Raw genomic sequence first — 6404 nt, forward strand, 5'->3', positions numbered from 1 at the left:
GGTAATTTGTGGATCCCGGGGGAACCTGCCTCGCCCTCCTGGAGCCGAGCTGGGCGCTAACCTGTAGCCTCTGGGCGGTTCCTGCGCCCTGTGGACGACCTCCTGCTACCTGCAGGCCAAAGGAGCTACAGTTTCCACGCCTGCCGTGGGGCGCTCAAGCCGCATCCTGCCTGCACCTTTCCTCCGATTGGCCCTGAGATCTTTGGGGGACTACTTCGCTGGGTTTCACATGCAGATATGGACACACGAATCACATATGAGCTCAGGCTCAGACACGTGTACGATGCTTTTGCACACACATTACATGCACACCCACTCACATAAACGAGGAATGTCTACACGTGACACATGCACACACTATACACATGCACTCGTGTACTCACGGTTGTGTGCAACAATCCTCAAGCACACGCGCACACATGCACCCAAGTGCGCGATGTCACTCACTGCCACACACTCGTATTGCAAAGACCCACGATATGCAACCACTCTTCGTTTGTACAAATATTTGCACACTCACAGCACACACATCCAACAAAGACCTCCGAGCGCGGAGCGGTGCGTAAATATCCAGTGAATTGCACGTTAAAGAAAACACACTCGAGAACTTTTTGTGACTGGGGCATCTCGAGGTTGTCTGCTAACTCGTCCTCTCTTCTACTTTCGTCTAAGCAAACTGGCCTTCCCTTCTGCTCCAAATCCTCGAAGGCCTCAGTTTCCTTCTTTCAGATTTGCACTACTGAAGGGATGCTAATTTCCAAACAGCCCGGCAACCCCTGTTCTCCCAACCTGGAGTCTCCTTCCGTGCGGGGAGCGAGGGCCATTCAGACTCCAGAATCAATCAGCCGGATCAGACTCCAATCCTGCGGGCTGGAGGACTGTGGGGAAGGGTCAGGGGAGGAGTAAGGTCGCGGCCCTGGGGCAGCCTTTGACTGGGACCTTTCTGGCGTGCCCCTAACTGTGTTCTCTCTACACAGAGTAACTTCAGCTTTTAGCTATGGCGATTCCAAGGCCATACAGCCTTCCTCCATTAAAGCGCATCCGCAGGTGTCCAGATTTCTGCCCTCTGATGGGCGTCCCAGGCATCCCCGCAGTCTTTTATTCAGTCTATTTCAATTAGGCAACTTTGCGTGTGCCTGGAGCTCTGAAACTTCAGCTAGGGCTGGGGAGAAGCGGCTGACTGGAGGTCACATAACAAATGTGGCAGAGCCAGGGCTGGAGCTGGCACGACCCTAGCGCGCCCTGCCGCTGGCGGCCCCGAGAGACGCGGGCATTTGTATCTGACCGCTGGAATGCGCAAACAGTCCGCGTATTAGGGCTTTTCAGAACCGTTTACCCTCCTCTCTACTCTCTGCTGCCTGCTTTTGGGGGGACAACTTGCGCCCCCGCTCCTTTCTCATCCAGGATACCTACAGGCTCGAGAGCTAAAGGGGTCTTCGAGCCATGGGGGGCAAGCACCAAGGCGAATGGGGGAGATAAGCACCGAAGCTGGGTGAGTGGTTTGGATCCAAGGTTCAGAGGATAGGCTCTGGAGAAATCTGGGCTCGGCGAGTTTATTAGCAAAGCGGCTGTGGACAAGTTGTTTCATTTTAGTCACAGAGCGTCAGTTTTCTCACCTGTAAAATAGGGGTGATCTTACCTGCCTTGTTTGTCTGTTGTGGGAATTCAGTGAGTTTATGCCCATAAAACCTTCAACAAATGGGATCTGTTCTTATCTGGGGGCCGCCCCAGAGGAAACCGGAGAGTCTGCAGGCTCGATCCGGGAAAGGTTTGTTCGAAACCCTGGCCTCAAGCCCTCGTCCCATGCAGACTAAGCGCTCCCAAGCCAGAGCCCCAGCGGTGTTATTTGCCTGATTTCTACCTCCTAGCTCTCTGTGGGTGACTTTGTCCCTCTCTAGGCCTCAGTTTCCCTGTCCGTGCTGTGGGAAGAGGCACGCTCCCAGGGTCTGGAAGTATCAGCCAGACTGGGTGAGCAACCCGGGGCTTCTCTGCAGCGCTGGGGGTCGGAATCAGGGTTCACGGTCCAGGGAAATCCCCCCTTCCCTTTGCCGCTTGCCAGAGAGGACTGAGAGCAAGGAGGGAGGACAGACGGATTTCCGGTGGAACCTTGGCCTCCTGCTCCTACGCATTCCTCGAGGGCAGCGGGTAGAGGTATCCGGAGGGCAGGGGCAGGGTTTCGCCGCGGGCGACCGGGATCCGTTGTTTGACCACCCCCGCCGGCGTCTGGGTGCTGCTCAGGGGTCACTGCGGAGTTGCGCCGCGCTCAGTTCCTCCCTTTCCCAAGGCCCCGGGCCACCACCCTCCACCCACCTATCCTTCTGAACCTCCTTGGGGCAGTGCCTTGGCCTCTGTCCAACCCTGCCCGTGACTCCAGGCCGCGGAGGGACGCCTTCGGAGCCGGCCGCGTGCGGCAGGACTTTGCGCCTTTGGCCTTCATCGCCCCATCTTTCCCTTTTCCCTTCTTCCCAGCTTTGAAAGACGCATCTTTCCTCCGGTTTCACTCTGAGTGGTCTCTGGCTAGCGGCAAAAGGTAGGGGGCATTTCCCAGACAGGCGGCCCTTCTGGGGGCGCGTCTTCATAAGGGGGACCGAAACGAGGGAATTTTCTAAATAACAGGTCCCAAGTCTGGCCTCCTGGGGGCGGACTAGCGGAGAAGATTCCCTCTTTCCCTGCGACGTCCCCCTAGTCTTAGCTGGGCGTCTTAGCTGGGCATCTTGTCTCCGCTCTTTTGGGGAGCGGGTGTGTTTCTATTTGCTCTCCCCGGAAGTTACCGCGGCGACTGATGCTCTTCAGGAAACGGAACTGATCTCTTTGTGCCTTAAGAGGGTTGGGATATCCAAGAGTGAGAGGGTGTCAAAGGTCGGGGTGGGGAGAAGGGCTTGCGCACAGGGCCTGAGTTACCCCCAACGCGGGGAGACCCCGAGGGCTGGGCAGCCTTGTCTACTGTCTGGAGCAACTGAGAGGAAGTGGGTGGACGCTAAACCGCGCCCACCGCCAGGCGGAAGACACTCTGAGAAGCCCTGAGGGAGTCTTCACTCCAGGGGAAATATCAAGTCTTTCCAATTGCTCCTTCCCCATATAAACTCATTCTGCTGTATATTTTCCTCATGTACATGTTCTTTACCCCTCACTTTCTTCCTCCCTAATTCTGCAGGTCTGGACAAGGCCTGGAAGTCAGCATTTCTAACAAAATTCCTCCTTCCCCCATTTGATTAAGCTGATAAGCAGGGTTTACGTTATAACTGATTACGCTGATAAGTTACCCTAAAGTCATATCGCAGATATGCTACAAAGCCTGGGCAATGCTATACATACAAGTTTGTCTCTCCACAGAGGATGTGACTATAAATGTAAAAAAGCATGAAGACAGTCTCAGTACATACTTTACAGTCACCCCTGTAAACACGTTTTGCTTTCTGGAGGTGGTGCAAACCTACATGAGGGAACACTGAAAAGCGTTTAAGGGATTTTTCAAAGTTTAAAACTGCCAGTCCTAGTTCATTATTCACCAGAGGAAATCCACAAAAAGGTACCATTCTGCTGGCCTGGGTGTTGTTCCTAGTTTTCTATCACCTTCTTTGTCTCTTTTCCACCTTCTCTTTAGCTTCCTTCCTGCTTAAACATTTATTACTGGGTAAGAAAGCAGGATTGAACGCACAAGGATACCCAGAAGAAAAACTATGAATACACTCTGCTTGATTAAAATAAAGTACACTCACCATCCCAGGTGATGTATCTGCTGCCTCTGCATAGCCAAATGGACTTGGTCATATACCAAAAGATACCTGCCCCCTTTTATTTTTCCTCCCATGGCCTGGTGGATGTGGAGGTTGCCTTCCTCTTATTTAGTTCCTGGAGATTACTGGCTCTGGGGCAGGAATTGGGCTGCTGAAGGCTTCTTTCTGTGGGCCAGTTTCTCTTTTGGATCACGCAGCTTCAGGCCCCTCCACAAACACATCATTTGCAGAGTGCTTTTAGATTTGCTTGACCCCACCCCTCGAAATCCATCTGTTGTGTTGCTGTCACTGATCCTTGTCCTCAGAGTGGCTGTGTCTCTCTTTTCTCTGTCACCTTTGGCAGTGATCTGATGCCCCATTGTGCGTTCCCCATCAGTGGGGTATGTACCTCACCAGACTCAGCTTAGAGTCCTAACACTGTTTACTGGAGAGTGAAATGGAGGCTCAGGCAATTAAAGAGAGGGAGATCTCGGTCTTATGCCAGTGCTACCTGGGACTCTTTGACAGGAAGGTGGCCTCTGCTTCCTGGTCCCCCTTCTCTGAAGGGGGACCTTGTCCTCAGAGAAGGCAGGGGATGGTCCAGGAAGGGGAAGGGATTGGCTCTGGGGACCCTTTGGGCCTTGGCGGTTAAACTTGGAGCTTCGGGAAATTTTCAGCAGGCCAAGTTTCAATTGTGCACTTAAATTCTATAGAGATGGAGAATGTCCAGCTTCCCCTTTTCCCTCTTCACAAAACTATAATCCTTCCAGTGTTTCCACCAACGTACCCCTCATGAACATCTACTGTGTGCCAGGAACTCTGGTGGGTAGTGTGGGGATCCTGATGGAGCAAACAGATCTCTTGGAGAGCTTCTTGGAGGAAATGGCATTAATTATGGTATCAGGGAGGAAAAGCTCAGCACATTAAGTGGTCCAAATTAAATGGTATGAGACTGGGCAGGCTTTGTGCACAAGAGATAAAGCAGTGTTGAAGACAGTGGCCGTGTAACCTCAGGCCTGAAACAGTCTTTCAACTAGTTTATGAATCTGGAAGTGGCTCCCACTTTCCTGCTCTGCCAAGAGCACTAAGTTTAACTTCTGCCTGTCTCCATTCCATTCAACATGAGCATGTGTACTTTTCCATCACTGACCCCGCGAGCTCCCTAAATCAAAAGGCCAAGAAAGGCCGGCAGAAAGGGGACCTGGATTTCTGGCAGAGAATTTCCCCGAAGGAGCCCTTAGCAGATTTGGCTGCAGTCAGGGAGTTCCTTTGAGGGCAATGAAACAGAAGTTCACCATGTGCTTATTAGAGGTTACAACCTGCTAAAAAATGATGGGGCACGTTACCCAGAAACATCTAGCTATTTCCTTTGCCAGCCACAAGCCTATATGTTGAAAGGTCTGAGGAAGGAGATCACTTCATCTTCCCTTCCTTCCTCCCTTCTTCCCTGTCTCCCTCCCTTCATTCCCCCCTTCCCTGATCTCTCTCTTTCTTGACAGGTGGCAGAGGCCGAAGTTGGGGGAAGGTTTGTTCAAGCCCCCCATTTTAACAGAAAGAATGAGGAAGAGAGAAACCCTACACCAGATAACTAATCAGAGACGTTGTTTTTGCTTTGGTAGTTACTCTAAAGAAAAAACTATTTGGTGGGGCGGTGATGAGGGGGTGGGGATTTATTCCGAGCAAATTTTAAAACGCAGCCTGGCACAGCTCCAGTGCGAGCATTCGTTAGGTAAACGGTGGTTTACCTCTCCCGCGGGATGCTCCAGAGAAGTGAGCATGTGAGAACAGTGCCTAACGCCGGCGGTCTCCAGGCTAGCCGCGGAGCGAGAGGGGTTTCAGTGGCTTGACTAGGGGCAGAGCCCGGGTCCCCCAATTCCCTGGGGATCCACAGCGCCTTGCTTGCCGGAGCCCAGGGTCCACCACTCCCTCCCAGCGTGGAGGCAGCGCCGTCCGCGAGCTCCCAGCGCCGATCTACACACCCATTTTTCCAACCCACCACCCCCTCCTCAAAGCGAAGAGGTGGGCACCTGGCATGCGCGTCCTGCTTTTTCTGCCCGGGCTCTCCCGTCTCCTCCACTTTTGCCCCCGACGTCCCAGAACAGCGGAGCAGGACACGGCCCTGGGAGGGCGCAGCCTGTGCGCCTCCAGCGCGCTCAGGGCGCGGCGAGGACGCTTAACAGACTGCAATGGCCGGGATGCAGACCCCAGCTCAAATCCCTGAGAAGAATATCCTCCTCCCTTTCCTTCTGTCTCCCTTCTCCTGCCCGGCTCTGCCCAGCTCAGCCCCGCTCCTCTCCAGCTCGGACACGGGGTACTAAGCGATCCTTCGCGCGCCACTTTGCGAGGAACTTTGGCCGGCTCCCCTGCGCCACCCGGAGAGGGATGTTAATGAGGCAGCGTGGCCCTGTGCTGAGAGCCAGCAGGCTCCTGCGCCGCGATTGGCTGAGGCGAGGCGGAAGGATGACGTTATGCAAATGAAGGGGCGGGTCATTGCCGCGCGGGCCCCGCCTCCTCCCTTTGGGGTTAGTGTGCTTGTGTTTAGCTCTGGGGAGAGTCAAACTGGATTGCATAGGGAAAGCCTGCAAATCACTTCTATTTTAGCAAGGAGAAAACAGAATCTCCATTCAGCAGGGTCCACCTCTCTCTCTTTCTCCCTCTCCTCTCCTCTCCTTTCCTCTCTGTCTTTCC

This window comes from Lipotes vexillifer, unplaced genomic scaffold (genome assembly GCF_000442215.2).
Source record: "Lipotes vexillifer unplaced genomic scaffold, Lipotes_vexillifer_v1.1 scaffold194, whole genome shotgun sequence".
Classification (NCBI taxonomy): Eukaryota; Metazoa; Chordata; class Mammalia; order Artiodactyla; family Lipotidae; genus Lipotes; species Lipotes vexillifer.